Source organism: Aedes aegypti, chromosome 1 (assembly GCF_002204515.2).
Source record: "Aedes aegypti strain LVP_AGWG chromosome 1, AaegL5.0 Primary Assembly, whole genome shotgun sequence".
NCBI classification, from domain to species: Eukaryota; Metazoa; Arthropoda; class Insecta; order Diptera; family Culicidae; genus Aedes; species Aedes aegypti.
In genome coordinates this window covers 106,852,159-106,876,861 of record NC_035107.1, presented here as the reverse complement: position 1 = coordinate 106,876,861, position 24,703 = coordinate 106,852,159, and the positions used below count along the sequence as shown (strand labels likewise).

General features: G+C 39.6%; 1 protein-coding gene across 1 annotated transcript in view; it reads left to right on the top strand.

Annotated features, from left to right (window-relative positions):
- The first annotated feature begins 2,145 nt into the window (after window positions 1-2,145).
- Window positions 2,146-24,703, top strand: part of LOC23687848 (alpha-2 adrenergic receptor) — an 84,162-nt gene continuing 61,604 nt past the window's right edge. The window contains exon 1 of the mRNA XM_021838553.1: window positions 2,146-3,954. The gene's annotated coding sequence lies outside the window, so the exon portion shown is untranslated. The remainder of the gene's footprint in view (window positions 3,955-24,703) is intronic.

Genomic DNA, 24,703 nt, shown 5'->3' with positions numbered 1-24,703 from the left:
GGTAGTGATTTTTCTAGTGGTAACTCTGGAAGAAATCTTGGAGGAAATTCTTGAGGAATCCCGTGATCTAATCCCTGGAGGAATTACTGGTAGAATACATGGAGCGATCCGTGGAAGAATCCCAGAAGGATATCCGGAATAATTCCTGGACGAATCTTGAGAGGAATAATTGATTATATCTTTGTATGTACCTATGGAGGAATCCTCGGTGGAAATTCTAGAAGAGACTGTCCTCGTGTTACTCCTAGACAAAGCCGTGATGATATCTCTGCAAGAATTCTTGTGCAAGTTATTTCTGGAAGAATTCTTGGAGAAGTCCCTGGAAAATTTCCTAAAGGAATCTCTGAAGAAAAACAAGAAAAACTCGCTTGAAAAATCTCTGGAGAAGTCTCCGCAGAGATGTTATAGTTTTCATATAAGAATATCTGCGGAAGATCCTAGAGGAACCCTTGGAGAAATTTCTGAAAGAATCCATGTAAAAATTTTACTTTATGAACCTTTTAAGAAACCACTGGAAGAAACATCGGGGCCTTCCTTAGCCGAGTGGTTAGAGTCTGCGGCTACAAAGCAAACCCATGCTGAAGGTGTCTGGGTTCGAATCCCAGTCGGTCCAGGATTCGTAATGGAAATTTCCTTTCTCTGGGCATAGAGTATAATCGTACCTGCCACACGATATACGAATGAAAATGGCAACTTTGGCAAACAAAGCTCTCAGTTAATAACTGTGGATGTGCTCATAAGAACACTAAGCTGAGAAGCAGGCTCTGTCCCCGTGAGGACGTAAATGCCAAGAAGAAGAAGAAGAAGAAGAAGCTTTTATAAACAGAAAATAAATCTTAACGACAAAAGTCCTGTTTATATAAAAAAAACTACAGAAGTCCAGAAGAACACAAACAGGAAATAGACAATCAAGTTAAAAAACTATTAAATGACGGTATTATTCAGCACTCAATTTCACCTTATAATTCTCCACTCCTCGGAACCAACGGCCCTTCCGAAGGAAGTCGTCACTATAACTTTTACGTCAAAAGTAACTATGTCGGAGATGGGATTCGATCCCAGGTCCTCGGCGTGAGAGGCGTATGTTCTAACCACCACACCAGGTCCGTCCCCCATTCAATGTTATTGCCCTGCTGGAAGAACGGTGTATTTCGCTGTTTGTAACACCCCGGATTCTCACTTCCCTCGGGGCACCTTATTAAACTTCGCTGAAGACATAGTTGAGCTATCGTTCAGCACATAGAGAGCCTGAAGCTGGACACCCGGAATCTTGTTTTCTTTGATTCATTTTGGCAGGAGGGTTGTTTTTAAGCTATAAAGTTCATATTTAGCAACAATATGCATCGTACTGCATGTGATTCTTATTGCAAAATTTCAGAGAATTCTTTACCCTACAAAATAGTCGACACATAAAAAGATTAAATCCCAAATAGCTCTAGGTTGGGAGTTTGCGTAGTAGCAATACGTTTAATAGGAGACCCGACGGTTTTGACTAGTAAATGCCAGTTGATGAATTAAAATAATTTTTAATTCTTCTGTTTTAAGCTAAGATGTGAAATATTTGCCATCACACACACGTCAAAATCAGAGTAGCACGCACTTCAGATTTGTTATTTACTCAATTGTCAAGTGCAATGATCTTGATTTCCAGATAAGAAGACATAAAATCGCTTTTTTATCGATTGACCCACATACCTATGTGCCCAGAGATGTATATCTCCATTCTGTACACATCGCACTACGCGTAGTAGCTACGCTATCCACACGTTTTGGCCGTGGGCTTTAATGACAATCCAATTCTATTTTCTACGAAACATATCCCCATTTCCTGGAATCATCCACCTTCGCCACCGCTACATCCAGATTTCCTAGCGGAGTGTCGATTCCCGGTAGTTCCAATTTTTCTTCATTACCTGCTGTTGTTGTTGCTTGCATCCATTACCTCGTCTACTATGTATAGCCCTTCTCACGTGGCCATCGAACGGAAACGTATATTTACGAATCGCAATCAAATCCAAAACAACGGAACTCACTCTCGCTCAAGTTCCGTATTCGCTCACGAGAGAGCAGGCCCGCTCGAATGAACCCCCAATCTCGCGTGTGCGTTTATCTGTTCATCCTCTCAGCTCACCATCGTCGGAGTTTTCCCGCAGAGCATCTCCGAAGAGCATCAGCGTCCGAGTGCGTTTTTCCACGCATAGCACCACACAGCTGCTGCTGGACCAGCAAACAGGCCGGAAAAGTGAAACCAACCCTGCCAGTACGGATTTCGACTCGTCCCGGGCAAGTAACGAAAACTCGGCAACCGACTTCGCGAAGAACAGAGCCGCCGTGCATTCCTCTGTTTCAGGATCCGTGTCTCGGACTTCCTTTCTGTTCTGTTCCTCCCTGTTGCTGTTGTAGTGTTCCTTAGGGCCAGTGGGGGTTTGGACCACAGCTGATAAGATCTGGGACCTGGAATCGGTAAGCCAAGTTGATACGCGCGCGTTTCTCGAGGATGGCCCAGGGCTAGGGTTTTGGGATTTGGTTTCGATAGAGGAAGCCAAGCGGAAGATTCGGTTTCGCTTAGGCAACGTTTGGGATGTTTTCCGGTGTTAAACCTTGCTCTGTCTTCCGCCGCCGCCGCCTCCGAGGGGTGGGAGATGAAGATTAAGCGGCGAAAGAAGCGGAGTTCGATGCCGTGAAAAAGTGCTAAAGTTTCGATTTGGTGGCCGCTTCGGGGTGTGTTCTGGGTGTACAGAGAAGGCATTAGGAAGCTGTTGACGGGATGATGCAAAGATGACTGTCGTGCTGTGAATAAGTAATGACACTGAACCACAGTGAGTGGTGCTTTGAAGCCCTGAGGTGCTGCGACTGTTTTCGGTGCTTGTAGACCACGAGTTCGTTTAGAGGCTTGTGCGGAGATTGAAGGGATCGTTTGCATTGCTAGCGAATGCCGTTGATAAATATGTTTTGTGCCAGTGCGTGACGAAGTGGAAGTTCTTGAAAAGCAGAGATTTTCTATCGGATCGTGACGATTATCTGGCATTGGGAGTGTTTCGGAATGCAAATAAACGATGATACCCACTTATCCGTGGTCCAACTCGGGAGAAGGAATTCCAAGAAATAAAACAACCTCCCAGACGTGATACAGACAAGCTCTCCCGGTCCCCGTCAAATGGAGGGAGGAAATTGGTTTTTAGATACTGCTGCCAACCGAAGAAAGATTGTCTTGATTTAAATTGCTGCCGCTCCCGAACCCGAAACGGGTAGGGCGTAAATCCTTGAAAAACCCATTTCCCAGACAGTGAGTGATTTGCCTGGGCTCAGTTCGCAGAAGAATAACAGCAACAATTGATATGGTATGATGAGTATTTTTCCCTGGAATTCCCACTAAGGGAAACGGGAGTTCAGTCCATAGATAACGAAACGTTTGCGGAGGGAAGGAGCAACTTAGCATTGCGATACTCGGAAAGCAGAAGAAACATAAACTCGGAAAAAAAAGGAAGAACAAGTGTCTGTGCGATGTTTCAAATGTGAGATACTCCGTTACCGTGAAGAAGATAAATGGAAAAAGCATATAAACGACCGGTTGTGTGACGGAAAAGAAAAAATAAACCAGAAATACAAAGGACCAGTTAGTACAAGAAGTGCCGGGAAAAAAGTTGTACAAATGTGGGAAAATCCTTCGAATTGCGTGTGATGATAACGGAAGAAAGACGACGACGAAGACGTCGACGCGGGTGAGTTGAGTGGAGACGAAAACACAATTTCACCCACAAATACACACGTGAAGAAGCAGTTTGGTTTGGAGGGGGCGCCAACCAGAAGATTAAGATTAGGAAAAACAAAAGCTTCAGAACGACGACGACGACGAATGACAGCTTCGGCTCCGGTGTGCCAAGTAGTAGCAGCAGCAGCAGCTGCCGAAAGCGGAGCAAGAAGGATTGATCGCCGAAAATAATTGGACGGGTGGTAAGTAAAACACATCAACGAAAATCAACAAACAAAAAACCTTTCAATGGCCGCATAACTGCACAGTGGTTCGGTTTTTTGAAGTGCTGGCAAAACCTATATTTCCAAATATAGCTTTAAGTTGAAATTGTACTCTCGGATTGGCTATATCAGTCTAAGGTGATCAAAACAACTAGTAATCCAAAACTAGCTAGTAATTCAAACAAAGGCTAGTTTTGGATTCACGGTGCTCCCCTGACCGTTATTATCAGAAAAAATCAAATCTGTACTCATCAGTCGTTTTCTATAGCTATGCTGCATGTCTGGGCAAAATTTCAAAAAATCGTAGGGCCCGTTTTGAAGTTACGCCCTTTTGATTGTTTAAGTCCAAGAAATCTAGGCTATTTAAACGGGTTTTCATTTGCCGTGATTATCAGAAGAAATATACCATTAATATTTATTCAATTCGAAGTTTGTTTATTTGGTTATTTGTAATTTATGAGTAAATTTATAAATGAGAAGATTGACGAAATTTTGAGTTACGCCCTTTTGGAGGTGTAACCATAAAAACACGTGTTTTTAATTGATTATTTATGTATTCTAAAACAGTAAATGCTTTCAGTTCAGTTCGAATGTTATCAATGAAACATTGCACTTACACGCAAAAGTTTTTCACAATTAACAGATTTTCAGTAGGCTCAAGCGACATAAGGCATTAAGGATCCAATTTCATGTTGTAACTAAGTTAGTTTTTGTAGCACAATATTTTGGATAGTTTGATGAACCCATGTACTCACGATTAAAATTATTTTACATGCAACTCATTGGTATTAAAATGTAAATATACGTCAAGGAATACTTTCAGGCTTGAGTTTTTTGTTATAGGTAGCAATCCATCATACTTGGTTTTTCAGTGTAAGTAGTGTTTGGAAGAAAATTAAATTAACGACGTAGAAAGCAGCGATACAAAATTTAAAAAAATACTGCAAAGTATAGACCATCCATAATTATTTTGTTTAATTGAATTCAAAATTTTAGCACTTACACAGCTTAATTTCGAAATGTTTGTCTTCGTCAGCTTGGAAAAGTTTGTGTCGCTCCCAAAGTATGTAATTTTCGTTTGCCTTCACTGGTTATAGCAACTGATGTGTTTTAACTTCACATGCAAAGTTTGAGACCAAATAAAATGAAAGTTTACAGAGATTTCTTCAGTTTATTACCCTAGCTTGGGTCCCTTCCCATTGCTCCATTCCGGGCAACGAGAAAGCGGACTCTCTGGCTAAGGTAGGCGCTAAAGAAGGCAATGTTTACGAGCGTCAAATCGCCTTCGATGAATTTTTTGCATTGGCCCGTCGGGAGACCTTGATCAGCTGGCAACAGAAATGGAGAGACGGAGAAATGGGTAGATGGCTGCATTCCATATTTCCACAGGTGTCGAAAAAACCATGATTTAAGGGGTTGGGCATGAGCCGTGATTTCATTCATGTGTCGGCTTATGTCCAACCACTATTCGTAAGGCGCGCATACCCACCGGATTGGGCTCTCTGAAAGCAATCTCTGTGTTTGCGGCGTGGCTTACCAGGATATCGAACATGTTGTGTGGGGATGCGGTGAGCATCTTGGCATCAGATCTGAGCTGACTGAAACTCTCCGGATCCGAGGAAAACCTCAGAAACCTGTTAGGGAAGTGTTGGCGGGCCTTGATTTAGAATATATGAATTTTATCTATCTGTTTTTGAAACGTATAAATATCCGAGTTTGATTGTCGTTCGTTCCCTGTCTCTCTTTTTCCCCCTTCAAATTGTCCTCTTCTCGTAGTGTTTCCCACAAACCGCTTTTGTTTAGATTCGTCACAGATCTGGACATCCTGTCCCTTCAAGCTCCATCAGCATAGTAATCTAAGTAACTTAAGAAATCCCAAAAAATCCTTTCCTATCCTGTTGTACAAATGTATTTCCTAACCTTAAAACTTCCCCAAACTAACATAGTTTTTAAAATAAATACAAATATTCAAATGTAAATAATGTAATAAAAAAGAAAACGATTTCGGCTCTGTTATGCCATACGGCGCCCGAGCCTGAAAAATAAACGAGATAAAAAAAAATTCTTCAGTTTGTGTAGGAATCACACCAAGTTATGCTAGTCTACCATACAATGCCACCTGGTAATTTACAGGGCCACAAAACAATTTACGATTATCCGGTCACCAAAACTGGAAATTACACATAATCTATTAAAAAATCTGTATTGACCATATTTCATAAATCTTTTTGAAATTATACCCTTTAACCCAGAATTCCATTACCACGAATACCATAAATTTTAAGAGTATCACCTCGAGTTCCAGTTCCTAGAATTGCATGACCCCGAATTCTATAGTCACGGGGCAATGCCATTCATGGTAACTATATATTCGAGGCAATAGCATTCGGCGTAATGGCGCGTCCAGGGTGATGGAATTCAGGCTAATGCATTCAAGAAATGTTTATGGTTATGGGTTCGTAAGATAGTTTTGATGTCAGTATTGATTTTTAAGGATGACATGTAAAACTAAACTCTGAAGTATTATGAAACCAAATAAAAATGGATATTTTTTACTCTTCTTGAGCACTTTACAAGTATTGAGGGTTCCTCTTCACGAGTTAGCTTGTGAATGGGTTGATGAATTCAAATAATGTATTTATCCAGAGCTCTTACGTGTTACTGCGATCGAAAAGTATGGGAAACCTGTTGACAAATGTAGTAATGTATGCTATACATGATCACAAAAAGATTGACAATGGTCCAGAGGGCCATAGTATTATTGCCCATACTTACTCAGTAACAGCCCAAGCATTACAAAGTAATTGAAGCTTAAGTTCTAAGGCAGTACAAAGTATACTGGAACATCCAAAGAGGCAGCTAGTTGGGCTTAAACAATATTTAATGAATAATAATAACCATTATAGTACAAAATTGGCCCCGTAATGCCTTATAGCGCTTGAGCCTATAGAAAATTAGGTAATTGTGGATGTCTTTTGCGGTATGCAAGTATAATGTTGCATTGAAAACATTTGAACATGCTTAACTGTTTTGGAATGCAAAATTAATCCATTTAAAAATTAATGTGCAAGGGGCCTTCCTTAGCCGAGTGGTTAGAGTCCGCGGCTACAAAGCAAAGCCATGCTGAAGGTGTCTGGGTTCAATTCCCGGTCGGTCCAGGATCTTTTCGTAATGGAAATTTCCTTGAATTCCCTGGGCATAGAGTATCATCGTACCTGCCACACGATATACAAATGCGAAAATGGCAACTTTGGCATAGAAAGCTCTCAGTTAATAACTGTGGAAGTGCTCATAAGAACACTAACCTGAGACGCAGGCTCTGTCCCAGTGGGGACGTTAATGCCAAGAAGAAGAAGAAAAATTAATGTTTTTTTATGGTTACACCTCCAAAAGGGCGTAACTCAAAATTTCGTCAATCTTCTCATTCAAAATTCTACTTATAAGTAAAAAATAACCAAATAAGCAAACTTTGAATAAAACATCAATGGTATATTTCCTCTGATAATCATGGCAAATGAAAACCTGTTTAAATAGCCTAGATTTCCTTTGATTTTTCGGACTTAAACAATCAAAAGGCCATAACTTGAAAACGGGCCCTACGATTTTTTTGAAATTTTGCCCATGCAGCATAGCTATAGAAAACGACTGATGAACACAGATTTGATGGAGATTTTTTTCTGATAATAACGGTCAGGGGAGCACCGTGGGATTACTAGCCGTTCTGATAATTCTAGACTGAGAAAGTCAATCCGAAAGTAAACTTGAGTACCAGTAAATAATTTTCAACAAAAGAAAATTGTTTTTCATCATGTTCGAATGCTAAATTTGCACCTACAGTCAAACTTCAATGTGCCGATATTAAAGGGACCATCGACTCATGAAAATATCGAGTTATCGAACAGATATAATTGTTTTTATTGATATAAACGCTGTGTGAAGGGACTATCACAGTAACCATAATTTTTCGTTTTTGGTATGATTCCATGAGTCGATATCTAGTGATGGAAAATCGGCTCATGGAGGTTTGACTGTAAACAAAAACTGGTTGTGCTATATTTTCCCGAATGTCATTTTTTTCGAAAAATCGGTTTTCTCGAAAAATGAAACAGTTTAGTTGAATCTTCTGTGATGCACACTTAATTTAGATTGCCGCATTTCGGTTAATTTTAACCGAGATCCGAGTGTCAGCAAACAAATTTAATGATATCTTCGGTAGTAAAAGCCGAGTTTCTATCAGTAAATCGGTAAAAAACACCGATAAAATAACAATGGTTGCATATTAGATATCCGGTTAGGGCGGTTCAACATTTAAGGAAGTTTGTAAATCCAGTCTTCCATATCTTCCTTATCATTCTTACCATAGAAATAGTGCTCTGTGAAATTTTCCAGCTTTTTTTAGGTGGCCGGACAATGGACAATGGAGGTTTAATATGATATAACAATGAAAAAATTTTGAAAAAAAAGTTCCAAACACGTTAGTACTGCAATGTAAGAACAAACTTATTATCCCATAGTGAAAAATCATTTTTCAAAATGTAATTGCTGAAAAGAGTAATTCAATCTGATGGATAGGAGAAGAGATAAGATTTTAAAGTGAATATTTTTAAAAGATTCTTGAGCTTGTTTGCTGGTAATTAGCTTCATATAGGATTACAGCCCTGCAAACACCTACAAAAATTCAAAACAAAAAATAGTCTGGAAAGGGATTGTTTTTTAGCAACATACTTCGTTTAAGTTTGAAGAATGAGTTTTAAATTTGGAATGATAAGTCTGTACTTACATTACAGTACTGGAACATTTTTCAAAATTTCTCCATAGTAACTTCCATATTGCCCTACATTGTTAAGTCACCTTTGAATCACTACCGGAAAGGCTGCAAATTTCACAGAACACTATTTTTATGGTAAGTATAGCAAGGAAGATATGAGAGATTGTATTTTCAAACATTTTTAAATTTAGAATCGCCATCTTGAAACGTATTAAGTTAAGATAATTATGAGTCATTGCTTTGAAAATAAAATAGTTAAATTTGGTTTCGGGTGAATTGGCTGTTTGGGGAAACGAGTTAATCAGACAACTGGTATCCGAGAAAGTGACAAACGAGGGTTATTATGCAATGCCCAAAAGGAGTTATTATGCAACTTTGATGTACATCAGAGAAACAAGCTAGTGAAAACCGAAAAATATTCTACACACTTAATTTAAAATGTCAAATTTCGGCTAATTTTTACCTAGATTTGCACAGCCGATTAGTCGGCTAACAAATTTCCTGGCATCTCAGGAAGTGAAAACCGAGTATAAGTAAATCGTGTTTCGTTGTTAAGCAACCGGACAATTCGTTAGCTTGTTGGGAAACTCGTGAGTACTCACTGAAAACTGCAAACTCACTCACGAGTATGAGTTGTACAGCTTGAACTCTCGCGTGAGTATATTCAGTCGTGAGTTTCAGCTGTACAACTCATACTCAAGAGTGAATTTTTGACTAACATGTACTCACTCGTGAGTAATTATACTCACTTAAATATTCTGAAAGCTTGCGAATGGCTCAAATAAATAAAAAGTTATAAGTAAGGCTTTTCTTGGGCGGTCTTATTAAAATGAAACTATTTGATGCACGCAATTAATTTTAATATGAACTCTTAACACAAAATGTGATTTATTTTGGACATCTCGCTCCGTATGTTCCATCGTAAACGTTCTTTCATCATTCTTCTTGCATTACGCCTCTACCCTAGGATCTGACCCTTGCTTTTTAGCTTAATGTACTAATGGATATTTCCTTTATTAACTTAGCCAATTGACTACTTTTGCATTCGTACATCGTAATGCCCTTGGAGGTGAAGAAAATTTTAAACTTAATTATGTTTCTGGTAAACTTATAATTTTGAAAAGTATTTTTTTTATTCCTTGAAATTGTTTTCCGGAAAATATCATAAAATCATGAGATGCAATACTTTGGAAATCAAATTTGTACAGAGGACAAAAATTTCGCGAAGAAATTAACAACAATGTCGCTTTTTAATAGTTTTCTGCGCACATGGTTTCGATCTACTTTGTCGCAAGCGACTATATTTGTCGTATCAAACTTAAAATGTTCCACTACAGCAGATATTCAAACTTACCTACAATATAGATTTATTTTTAAACTATAATTTTTTGAAAGCTGTTATGGTTCGTTCACTGGTACACCAAATGTGTTATAAAACTACTGTATCTCGATAATTAACTTCAGTTCAATCATCCTCTTTGCACTTTTTCACCGCAAACGCATAGAAAAATACGTACCGAGTAAAGTCTAATCAGCAATTGATTGATTTCTCTGTGTGACTTGCTACATCGGGTACTTATTTACACTACGGAAAACCTTCGTACATCTCTACTGAAAGATTTCATTCCAATCACACGCCGTAAAATTTCTATAAATCACACAATTTTTAGAAAATCTCTCAAATATAATTGAAAACGTTAACAAAGTTTTTTAATTGTCCGGACAGAGAGAAAAATAAGTTTGGCGTAAAAAAGGTTTCTTTGATTGTGATTGTTTTCGCTGCACTGTGAGCTGCCATGCATCAACAGATTTCGTTCATTCAGAACCGAAATAACAATGGATACGACGGATATATCATTCAACATCATGCACGGTCAGATCGATTGACACAAAATTAAGTAGATGACTGTTAAAACCGACCCTTTGTGGACCAACACCAATCAGGTGCGTATCTGACCAGACGGAAGAAACAAGATTAATTCAGAACGTGTTACTCTGATATGATATTTTTGATTCTACCCCATTACCCCAAATGCCATTTCCCCGAATGCCATCACCCCGAATTTACAATTATCTTGCCATGATGATTTGATGACATTTCTCCATTATTTTGGAATTCGGGGTAATGTTATTTGGGATGATGGGTCGTTCGGGGTTTTGGAATACGGCGTAATGGCGTTCGGGTTAATGGAATTCTGGGTAATGGGGTTCGGGGTAATGGGGTAGAATCGATATTTTTATATATCAGCAATTGTTATTAAACATGTATATTAAATAGTTGAAAAAATTAACAAAAAATATCAAAGTTTTTATTATTCAGTTAAGATTTAAAACACGAATATAACAAGTCCTATTACAATTATATCAGATTATTACAGAATGTGTTTCGAATATGTTATAAAAAATATATATATATATATTGCGAATTATGATATTTAGAGTTTTCAATTTTCCCGAGATTTGACTTCCCGGGAAACGGGAATGAAAATTTTCATTTCCCGGGAATTCCCGGGATCCCGGGAAATTCATGAAAATCGTGAACATCATGCTAATTTGATGTAATGTTTTTGAATTATCCATGCATATGTATATTATAATTTAGACCAGTAAATGTGTACAGTTATTTATTTTTTATAAGTAATTTGTTTGTGTTTCTCAAAATAAAAAATCTTTTGGCTTCGTTTTATGCTAGGATTCGAAACAAAAAAACTTTATAAATTTAGGCAAAAATCCATGTGCAGGTCATTCTAGACAAATCGTATAAAGTTCAAATAATATTGCCCAACATCAATTCAATCTTTTCGAACATTAAATCTTAAACCAACTAGTCTTTCGTTAAAAAATTTCCATTTTCAACAGCCAATATTTCAAAATGCATTTTTGAATATATGCATTTTTCTATAACTATGACGAGAAGATTACGATTACGAAAATCAGCTCAATAAATGAAGAGTAAATTGAACGATGGTTTTAATTTGAATATAGATGATCTTTAGATTTCTTCATGAAAATACACTGAAATGAATTTTATTGTAGAAATTACTGAATCGATGGTAAAATTAAGAACTGCACCAACGATTTTCAACCGACTACATTAATCTGTCAACTCTACGAAAACACAGTCAACATCACTACACAAGAAAATATATTTAGTTTATTTAACTAGAGCTGCAGCATTAATAACTAGAAAAAATCTTGATTTGACAAGTTTGGCAGTATACTTTTGACCACACTGTGTTGCACGGTGGGTGTCTCGGATTGAAAAACAAAGCTTTGTAGAGAATGCTACTATGGACATGGTCACATTTACTCCACTGATCAGTGATTTTTACCAAATTATAGTTATGTTAACAGATTTTTGTAATCGGTTGAAAATCGTTGGTGCAGTTCTTAATTCTACCATGGATTCGGTAGATTATACAACAACATTTGTTTGCGTGTAGAGCTTCCCGGGAAATACGGGAATCCCGGGAAGCAGAAAATCATTTCCCGGGAAACGGGAATTCCGGGAAATCTCATTTCCCGGGAAATGTTCCCGGGATTGAAAACTCTAATGATATTGTCCATAGGCTGACAAAATCGGGGGTAGACAAAACCAGGGGCAGACAAAATCGGGTAAGTACTGTATCGGCATTTTTAAGCTTTTACCGAGATCAACACCACCGAGACCATAGCAAAAAATGTTGGTAGGTTCTAAACAAGCGTGGTGTTCATTCAGAGATTTTTCAAGCTTAACATTTCAAAAACTGTTGTGACATTAGAGAGCATTACTAATTAAAACTCGTGACGGGTCTCTACATCTCAGAACATAGAGTATTTTTGAGCTTGTTGCGATATACATATTTGAAAACAGTAAATTGGCTAAGAAAGTTCGCAGTTATTCACCAAGGGAACGCTCATAGAATATTTTGCTGCAGATCAAGCTCAGTCCCAGTTTGGACGTAACATTCGATGAAAATTACTTGATAAAAGAATGGAATTGTTTTTGCTTAATATCAAAAGCTCTTAACAAAAGATCTATCAATGCGACTTAATGCAAAAATAGCCTTTATACGATAGCATATTATTTTTCGTTTAAAATATTTAAGGCTCTAACTCAAATAAATCTTTTCACAGCATAGCTCAAATGAACAACACATCTTTAAAAGAAAATTTTTGTGGCAAAACTTTTCAATGGTTCAATATAAATTCTAATTTTGGAAATGTACATCAAAAACACCGTCTATTATAGAGAGAAGGGAAAATTTGTGATTGAAATAATATTTTTTCCAGCATATCTCGGAAGGATATCACGCGTTTGCCCCAAAAAAAGTATATGTTGAATATTGGCAGGTTCTAAAGTAATTATCATTCTAACAACACATCTGGCAAGAATTGATAAAACAGCAAGATATACAAATGGTTAACTTTAGCTTTACTAAATATTTAAATTTATAATTAAACCAGTAGAAGACTGTACGCCAAAAATTATTGCGGCATAATAAAACGAAAAGACATAAAGAAGTGCGTTCAGAATCATCGAAGTGATTGTGCTACTTTTCCCCGAATGCCATTTCCCCGAAAAGTGAAGACGAGAAAGAACGATGAACAGTGAAAAGAAGGAAGTATTCTGTCATTCTCGGCTAAACACATGTTGGCAAAAATGATGAATACGGTATAACTCTAAAGAACCGCCAATTAAATAAAGAAGGGTGCATATTAGATGGTCAGTTCGTTCACCCCCTGAAATGTATATAGTTACGACAATTATGGGTGCTAAAAATTTTCCGGGGAAGTGGGCTAGTCAGGGAAACGGGGTACTCGGGGAATTGGCATTCGGGGAACTGGCGTTCGGGGAACCGACATTCGGAGAACTGACATTCGGGGAAAAATAGCACAACCCATCGAAGTAACTGCAGTAATCGATTTCTCTTTTCGCTGATAATTTGAGCAGACCAATGTTATTGATTGCCGCCCTTTTGACAGTTGGAAACAAAACAAATATAGCTCCACAGAACAGCCTATGCTTAAAAGATGCAGAAATTAGTTGAAATTTTAATCAACAGCTTTCATACCTTTAATTATGATTACATTATATTTAGAAAAAAGAAAAACAAAATTAAAAGAAGGGTGAATTTGTGCTGAATTTATAAAAATCTTCAGTGTAAAAATTTGTTCCCATAGCTAAACTCAAATGAAGAATTAATATATTAAAGAAGGATAATTTCTGGATAAAAAATAAAATACTATTGGCAATAACTAACAATATGCTTAAATTAATTCAAGAGCGAATGATTGTTAAAAAAAAGTGTCACTTTATATCAATTAACTTAAAAACAAGCCTGATGTCATCAAAAAGATTCAATAGACACGTAAAAAGGAAAAATTAAGAAATTCTTGCTTTTAGACTCATTATGCCAAACGACTATTATGTCAAACGACCATTATGCCAAACGACCATTATGCCAAATGACAATTATGCCAAACGACTTTATGCCAAACGGCTTTATGCCAAACGACTTTATACCAAATGATCTACCACCGTAACAAAGCCATCTTGACCATGTTAATCTAGTTCTATTAATTTTAACTATTGCCGATAGAAATGGGTTATGATATTGTTATGTGATTCTGATGGGATAATTTCCGCTCCGCAATAGCATAGTATAGCATTAATGACTGTACAAATCGTGGGTGGCTGTACAATGCTCAGCTTTATTAGATTTGAAAAATGTATATGTAATGTCACAAAAAAAAGTGTGGTGTGAACGTCTTTTAAATTTGTCTACGTAATTATTAATATTTTTCTACATAATAGAAGTAAGTAAAACAAGCATTACATTGTATACCTGGCCACGTCCTTACAATCGCTGGGGGTGGAAAGGATTGGCAGTTCAACGTCTACTTAAGAAGATACAGGGAAACCAAACTGTCTTCATAGACGTCAATGGATTGGGAGATTTTGTTAGTAGGGTAAGGCTTAGGATGAGCTGAATTCGACAATTTAGAGCATTTTTGATAACACTACTCACACATAAAGAAGCTCCGCAATACTAAGAATCTCTGTGCGTCAAAAAGTTTAAAAAAAACTTAGCAGATATGTGCCCAAAAGGGATTTTTCAGGATGTGTGAGAATAACACACACAGTGTTCTGGCCCAGAAGTGCCAGATTTTGTGTAACTTTTTTATAGGAGTGGACATCATCACCGTAAAATTTGCTTCAAACTCGATTCTTTCAACGTCATCACAGCCAGATACCTACGTATTTTTTTTCTGGTCTTTAACAATGTTTTTGTTTTTCATGAATTATAATATTTGTTATAGGCATGTAAAATAATTTAACCTTCGGGCTGTCGAGCTGTTGTACTTTGTACAACAGTTGTGATTTATATGCTATCATTTTGCAACAAAGATATCTATCGACACCAAACCAAAATGTATTCCTCAAGAATCTTCTTAGGAACAAAATTCAGCAGTTTTTATTTACAGTATGGCTCTTCATAATACGGTAAAATCATCAAATGTACATGGAAGTCGCTAAATAATGAACGCACTATATGCGATTCGAGACTACAGTTTAGAATCGGTATACCTCAAAATCCAGAAAATTTAGAAACTTGGGTCTTCAGTAAAGTTGTTCTGGAGGTGAAACGCTATCTGATAGTACCTCATTTAATTCGGAATTTGACCGCTAGGTGGCACTAGTTGGCATCGAAGTTTTACTTTTGTTTTGTAGATATTTCAGGTCTTGATCATTAAGAAGAATGGCGCCTTCGGCAAAGTTGTTTAATAAGTTAAGGACTATCATTGTTCGAGCTAGTTGATTCAAAATTTTACCACTAGGCGGCGCTAGTGATCATAAAATTTTTGTTTTGCGGATAGCTCAGTAGCCTGACCACTAAGAACGACCGCGTCTTCGTCAAAGTAGTTCAGTAGCTCAAGGGCTATCATTATTTTAGCCAAGAAATAGGATATTTCATCACCAGGCGGCACTGATGAGCATGTAAATTTTGTTTTGCGGATACTGCAGGATCTTAACTTTTTCGACAGGCATTTTCGGCCAAGTTGTTCAGATGCTCTGAGACTATAATTATTTACCAAATCTCGAACTTCGAGGATTAACCAAAGAAAGCATTTGATCTACTGAACAACTCTACTGAAGATACCATTTTTCTAAGTGATCAGGCTCCTGAGATATTTGCAAACCAAAGAGTTTTGTTCACTAGAACCGCTTGGTGGAAAAATTGTGAATCAACAAGTTTGAATAATGATAGTCCTTGTAATACCGAGCAACTTTGCCCAAGACGCCATCTTTCTAAGTGGTCAGGATCCTGAGATCTTCGAAACAAAAGTTTCGTGTTCACTAGCGCTGCCTAGTGGAAAAATCCCGAATTTCTTGGCTAAAATAATGATAGCCTTTGAGCTACTGAACAATTTTGCCGAAGACGTCATCTTTCTAAGTGGTCAGACTCCTGGGATATTCGCGAAACCAAGGGTTTTGTACAAAGTACAACGCGCGACTACTCGCGTTACAAAAATTCGCGCGACGACCGAAAGGATAAGAACAGCTTTTTTATGTTGAATAAATCGCTTCTCACACAGATATCTTGTTCAAATGCTCCATCAAAATTAAGAAATTGATGAGAGAAGATTCAAATTGCTTGAGTTTGTCTAAAAATTCAAGTTGAGAGCCTTTAAATGTATGAAAACAGCAATTTTATTAGAAAATACAAGGTACAGCTACTTTGCGCAAAATAAGGCCTACAACTCTAAATCTGTTCTACAACAGTTCTCATGAAAACGGGAGAAAATTTTTAAGAATGCCGTATTAAAATCTAAACCACTGTTCACCGGTGTAGTGGTGCAGAGATGATGGATTGCGTTCCGCTAGTAGATGGAGGCTTCCGGTCGGAATCCCATGGCCAGCCGTCACATTCCCTTTCCCGCTTATATGGCTAAGGACTGTGTTCGTCTGGTCCGTGTGGAAGCGAAATCGTTTCCTTGGGAAGCTCGTTCATTTCGTTTCGCAGAAAGATTACCTACCGGTAATGCTTACTGTTTTCTTCCGTGGAAGCTTTCCGTAAGGCTGACTAATTTGTTGGCATTACGGTGAACGGAATTGAAGATGTGTTACCGGGTACAAATGTGGCGATGTTTTCTTATTGAACCTTGGCCTACTTTCAATGATAGTTAATCCTCAAGAGCAAAGATACAGGTATATTTTGATATTAAATTGTCCACCAAATCGAAGCAAATTTTTATCTTACTTCTTGTTTTCTATTTAGTTAAAAGTACGTTAGATTTGATCTTCTTCTTGGCATTACGCCTTCACTGGAACAGAGTCTGCTTCTCAGCTTAGTGTTCAATGAGCACTTCCACAGTTATCAACTGAGAGCTTTCTTTGCCTAAGTTGCCATTTTCACACTCGAATATCGTGTGGCAAGTACGATTATACTCTATGCCCAGGGAAGTCAAGGAAATTTCTTTTACGAAAAGATCCTGGACCGACCGGGAATCGAAGTCAGACACCTTCAGCATGGCATTGTTTGGTAACTGTGGACTTTAACCACTCAGCTAAGGAAGGTTTTTCAAAATCAACGGCTTATAACTTCAGAGTCTAGTGCTGGAAGCAGTAGAGCTAATCCAAAAAAAAGAAATCCAAGCATTTTAAGGCTTTCAACATTATCTTAAAAAAAAGCTAGCAAGAAATTTACGTGTCTAGTCTTGTACTGATAGTAATCTGAATAAAAAGTCAAAGAAGAGTATACAACTACTAAGGAACTTTCATAACTCACTTTAACTTTGGGGATTGTTCAGAAATTCAGCAGTAAGATGCTTTCGTATACGAAGCATCTTGTTCAAAAACAAGGACCAATAGCTTCACTTGAATCACTTCTCCACTAATCATCGTCCTCCTAATGAGAAAGGATGGCAAACAACGGAGATTCAAGATTAATCAAACATTGTTTTTCGCCATCCAACAATTAATAATCCTCTTACTCGAAAAAAGCACAACATCGAGCGCAACCAAACCGAATTTTAAGCAGACAACAACATCGTGCCCTCTTGGAGCACGTGCGAAGTCTGACCGGGCCACTCCAAAATTGATGTCAAGTGTTCTTCAGTCCAGAGCTCCAGTCATCCAGTCGGTGGCCTACGAGACTCACACCCCGGCCAGTGGCAAAAATGATTGATGGTTTCTGTTTCTACGATGTGGATTAATGAAACACGGGCCGCCCCAGAAAGATGCAGCAAAAAATATTTTTCAAGTGACAATTATGACAGCGATCGATCAGCACCACCGCGCCATTGCCATCATCGCCTTCGGGGATCCCCCTTTCCCGGTACACATTATGGAGGGGAAAATATTATCATGCTCTAAGAAAACATAACCAAACCATCTCTAGTTTCACCAAAAAACGCTCAAAAAATGTTGAAAATATACATTGGGTATAAATAAGCAATTCAAAGTATTTAAGAGCATAGCAAAAATAGCAATAAAAAAGTCAAAACCCACAAAGTAAATATTAAAAAAAAAATCATTGTGTTTAAATATTATCTTTGAATTTCGTTTCGATTTTTGATAATTAGTGCTTAAATATTTGATTTCACGTTTTCGAATTTCTAATTTTTTGGTTTTAATTTTCTTTGTAAAAGTTTTGCTTATTTGTTGATATTATTATTTCATTAATCGAAGAAGGTAGTCTCCTCCTTCTTTGAATGCTTGTTAATTTTGCTGCCATATCAAAACCGGCACTGTGAACTTACTCATGATCCACCTCTCGTCAGGCACCAAAGCCTATGATGCCCCTCAGATTTAATCTCCTCGCTCTTTTGCGGTAGGGCACTTCTGAGCCCGAATAATGCTATTATTGCGTCTTGGTTTTTTTTCGAGGCTTCGTATTTTTTCTCACTTGACATCACCCGGGAGTGCCATTGCAAAACCGAGGACAAAAAAACCGTTTTCCAAATAATGTTTACTCGGAAAAATATTCCTCCGCCGTGTGGTGCAGAAAACCATCAATCATTGCAGGTAAATTTGTTTGTCTCTATTGGTTCGTGAAATATCGATAGCAGGGCGCTATGCTTTTTGTCATTTTGGTGATGCTAGGCAGTAACGGAATGACAAATTTGCTAATGTCAATATTATCCTACCTGACGGTGACGGGTTTGGACCATTTTTCAAATTTCATAGAACTGTTCAGTTTTTAAATGCTCGTAAGTCTCGTAGGAGAAAAAAATGCGAACACGCTATGTCGCTCGAATTTTATAACTTGACCATAATTGAAAAGTTTTCAAATAATCTATCAGAGAATGGATAATCCGCAAGGAGCGTTTGCTGACAATTACAGCAGAGCTGTTAGACATCATCCTCGAAAGCGCCGCTATAGCCGTAGATGCCCTCTTACAGGCATATTCAACGTGGCTAGCGAAGCTGAGCTTGTTATCTATCATTACCCCAGATGCCTAAGGGATCGCTTGGACTCTATTTGTTTATTTGTTTGTTTATTATTGTAATATTTCGGACTTATAAGTCTAAATGATAATAAAAGGAGCAATAAATACAACTTACAATACATTATCGTTAACATTCAAAAAGTGAGAATCACACTAGTCGTAATCGCGTAATACGGTTGACAAAATGTTTGGCAGGTTCACCGAATTCATATTCCTCTTCCACAATTGAGAAGGTCCTTAAGGCGAAGTAGGCCGTCATTGAAATTTGTACGCGTCGTTGATGATTGTTGCTAATTCATCTCACGATTTCGAATAAAAAAAATCAGTTGGTTTTGCATTGACACAGCTAAAAAAGTATCAGCATACTTTATGCATGCTAGCGCGTACAGTGATACTTTTTCAAATCAATATAAACTATCAAGACTGAGTTTTATCACTTTGAAATGCAAACTGCAAAGTCATCATTGTTGCCAAAACGAATGACGGGCTACTTAGCCTTAACATGGCAGAAAAAGGCTCGTTGTAACCGAAAATGGTGCGATGAAATCGATGTTGGATCACAGCTGTGTTGCGAGTCCATCTGGAGGCGCGAAAATCGATTCGGGATAGCAACCCTGGAGTGTTCAGTTCGTTACTGATAATTTTAGCTGCGGTGGAAATCTGTGCAATATTACGCCGACGTTCCAACGTGTCCAGATTGAGTAATTGGCACCTATCTTGATAGGGAGGTAGAGTTACAGGGTCACGCCATGGTAAACTTCTCAGCCCAAACCGTATGAACCGTTTTTGAACCCTCTCAATTCTCAAGTTCCAAGTGAGTTGGTGAGGATTCCAAACAACCGAGGCAGTCTCTATGATCGGACGAACAAGGGCACAATACAATGACTTAAGACAGTAGGGATCCGTGAAGTTTTGCGCAATTTTAGAAATAAACCCAAGCTGACGATTTGCCTTGGCAATGATTTCCGTCATGTGGGGTATGAAGGTCAGCTTAGTGACCAATTGAACACCAAGATCGCATACTTGATCAACTCTGTTCAGTAGTATACCATCGATTTTGTAGTCAAAGATTCGATGGAAGGTCATTGCGGAGCATTTTGTGATGCTTATCGTCAATCGGTGACAGATAGAGCCAAAACTTACTAGCTGGTTTTTCACAAATAGGTACAGAAACGACAAGCAGGTTATGCTGCTTCGATCCAGATTGACTTTCCAATGGTATGCGTCCAACAGGATCAATCTCACGATGCCGCTTAGCAGGACGATTCGGTTCGTTAATCAACGGTGGTGTGCAATCTCGGTAGAGATAAGTGCAATCTCGGTAGAGATAAGCGCCCGTTGCTCGGACTTGCGATCGTTGACCACCACCACCTCAGTCAATCCTAGTTTCCTAGACTTCATCCATTTTTCAACTATGGAAATAGAGTGCGCTGCTGTCAACTCTACTTTTTCCATCGATTCGCCATAGACCACTAGGGTGATATCTTCGGTGAAGCCAACAATCTTAACACCCGTCACCAAACGTTTCATTCCAGTCAACTTCCGAGCCGATCAGTCGATTGTATAGAGAGCGATCATCGGAAGTCGATCACAGAATATTACGTACGTTTTTGTCAGTTATTGACACCGTTGCTATTAGTGCCGTGTTTCGCAGTAACCACGTCGTCGTTTTTCGCGATGCCGCGCCGCGAAAACACATTCCGTGTTGACTACTCGCAGTTTCCGAAGCAGCTTTCCCACGATGAAATACATAAATTCGTTGGGAAAGAACTCGGCCTCACGCGAGAAAATGTGCTTCTTCTCCAGCCGAGTAAGCGGCTCGGTTGCACCTTCGTGGAGGTCAACAGCCTAGAGCTTGCTGAGACGATCGTCCAACAGCACGACAACAAGCACGATTTCGTGTTTGACGGGAAGAGTTACAAACTGCGGATCATGATGGAGGACGGGGCAGTGGAAGTGCGTCTGTTCGACCTCTCCAACGACCAAATCGCCGAGTTTCTCGCCGAATACGGCGATGTGCTTAACGTCCGCGATCTCCTGTGGGACGAACGCTCCGTTTTCGGCGGCGTTAAAACTGGTGTGCGTATCGCTCGAATGGTGGTGAAGAGAAACATTCCCTCCCTCGTGACAATTCGTGGAGAAGACACGGCGGTAGGTTACAGGGGGCAGCGGCAGACATGCTTGCACTGCCTAGAGTTTGTACATGTCGGTATTCCGTGTGTACAAAACAAAAACTGTTGGTACAAAAGCTATCAGCAGACCAGTCGTATGCCAACGTTGCGAAGCAGCAAGTGCTCAGAAAACCGGCAAAGCCGAACAACCTCCAACCAAAACCACAACCGAGCAATCCAATTCAACCAACACCTATGAACAAGACCCGATCTCCATCAAACATACAACAAACGAATGACATGGCTCCTCCCGCAGCCAAACCTGCCGGAGTACATCCCGTTATCCAAATCCCACCGACACCAACCCCGATTGGCAGCTTCACTACATTGCGAAGAGCTGATGGCAACGAAACGGACAGCTCGCAAGCATCGTATCAATCCAGCAGCAACCGACGACTACGAACGAGACGATCATCACCACCAGGAAAGAAGCTGCGATCCAACAACGAAAGCACCCACGAACATGACCGAGCCTCCGGGGACGATATCCGTCAATAATGGAGTACACCATTGTGAATATCGGTACAATTAATATAAACACGATCACCAATCCAACAAAAATAAACGCACTCCGCACGTTCATCCGCTCTGTCGAACTCGATATTGTTTTCCTGCAAGAAGTGGAGAACGAACAACTCAATCTGCCTGGGTACAATGTAGTTTGTAACGTGGATCAAGCAAGGAGAGGAACAGCAATCGCTCTAAAAGAGCACATTAAATTCTCGCACATCTAGAAGAGCCTGGATGGACGTCTGCTTGCTCTACGTGTCCATAACACTACTTTCTGTAACGTGTATGCTGCGTCAGGCTCGGCTCTTCGTGCCGAACGCGAACGTTTTTTTACCAACACTGTCGCATACTATCTCCGCCACCGCACCGATCATATCGTATTCGGTGGAGATTTTAACTGCGTGATTCGGCAATCCGACGCGACAGGGTCAAACTCAAGCCCCGCACTTCAAAATACCTACAGCAACTTCGGCTGCATGACGTCTGGCAACGGCTTCGATCACGCGAGTCGGGCCACACATACATTTCACACAATTCGTCGTCCAGGCTCGACCGAATCTATGTCAGCGACAGCTTGCGAGAACATCTGAGAACAACATGTGTACATGTATGTTGCTTCTCGGATCACAAAGCAGTTACAGTGAGAATGCTGCTTCTTCTTCCTGACAGAATACCTGGCAGAGGTTACTGGTCCCTCCGCCCACATGTCCTCACAACAGAAAACATTAGCGAGCTGCAAACACGATGGCAGTATTGGACTCGCCAGCGTCGTAATTATGCATCGTGGATGGAATGGTGGCTGTCATGTGCTAAACCGAAAATTCAATCCTTTTGTCGATGGAAATCGAAACTTGCTTTCGATGACTTTCATCGTGAACAGCAGCGGCTATATGAGCGACTACGGCAAGCATATGATAGCTACCACAACAACCGCGCCATGCTCACCACGATCAACCAAGTGAAAGCTGAAATGCTTTCGCATCAGCGACGGTTTTCGGAAATGTTCTACCGAATAAATGAAACTTTTGTCGCTGGAGAACCAATATCCACTTTCCAACTCGGAGAAAGAGCGAGGCGCAAAACAACTATCGAGCAGCTGCGCAACGAAAGAGACGAAGTGATCGACGATCCCGATGAGATTCGGGACCAAATGGTACGATATTTCATCGATGTGTATGCACGCGAACCGGTGGAAGAGGAGCAGGCAGGAGGTACGTTTGACTGCGAGCGAATCATCCCTGAGCAAGACAACACAAACACAGCCTGCATGGATGACATCACAACATGCGATATTCTAACAGCAATCCGAACAAGCGCATCTAGAAAATCTCCTGGCCCCGACGGCCTACCCAAAGAGTTCTACCTACGGGCGTTTGATGTGATTCATCGTGAGCTGAATCTAATCATGAACGAAGCCCTTAGATCAAACTTCCCCGCACAGTTTATGGATGAGGTGATTGTGTTGGTAAAGAAACGAGGGGCGGGAGACACCGCTCGTTCTTACCGACCAATCAGTTTAATCAATTTTGATTATAAAATCCTGTCACGTATCCTGAAACATCGGCTCGAAAATGTGCTTCGGACACACAACGTGTTAACCGATTCGCAAAAATGCTCAAACGATGGGAAAAATATCTTTCAAGCTACACTCGCCATAAAGGATAAAATAGCACAGCTGAAGGCAAACCGACGTACTGCTAAACTGATCGGCTTCGATTTAGATCATGCGTTTGATCGGGTGGACCACACGTTTCTGTTCAGAACGATGCGTAATATGGGCATCAACACAGCATTGGTTGATCTCCTATCTAACATTGCAGCAGCATCCTCCTCTCGAATGTTAATCAACGGACATCTTTCTGCATCATTTCCGATCGGTTCGGCAAGGGGATCCTCTATCCATGCACTTATTCGTTCTCTACCTTCACTCTCTTCTACGAAGATTGGAACAAGTGTGTGGAGGAGATCTAGTTGTTGCGTACGCTGATGATATCAGTGCCATTGTCACCAGTGCCATTGAGGAATCTATTCAGGAGATTTGGTCGAGTATCACGAATGAATGAAGCCAAAACCATCGCGATTGACGTTGGTGTACTAAACAACCTGCTGAATGTACCGTGGCTTCGCACTGATAATACTATGAAAATACTCGGTGTAGTTTTTTCCAACTCGGTGCGGGAAATGGTTTCGCTGAACTGGGACACTCTGGTAGCTAACTTTACCCGACAAATTTGGCTTCACTCAATGCGAGGCTTAACACTGCAACAGAAAGTGACATTGCTGAACACCTTCCTGTCGTCGAAGATGTGGTATATTGGCGCCCAGTTGGCGCCAACGGCGGCACATCTTGCTAAACTTACTGCAACTATGCGGAGATATCTTTTTCGAGGAATGACAGCAAACGTCCCCATGCAACAGTTGGCTTGAAAAAAAGAGGATGGAGGATTGAAATTACACCTACCAACATTCAAATGTAAGTCATTATTAATAAACCGTCACTTACATAAGATCGAATCCCTTCCCTACTTTTCTTCCCTCCTTCACCATGTAAATCCCCCCCAAGCAAATATCATTTCTGATCTTCCTTGCATTAAGCTTATCCTGAACAGTTATCCCACTCTCCCCTTCCAAATCCGCCAACACCCCTCCGCCGATCTAATCAACCAATTCCTCATCGAGAGAACGGATAGGCCGAAAGTGGAATTGGAGAATGCGAACAGCAACTGGACTCGAGTTTGGAAAAACATTTCGATGCGTGGCCTTTCATCTGTTGAAAAGAGCAATCTTTACTTGTGGGTAAACCAGAAGGTAACACATCGGCGACTTCTGTATAGAATGCGAC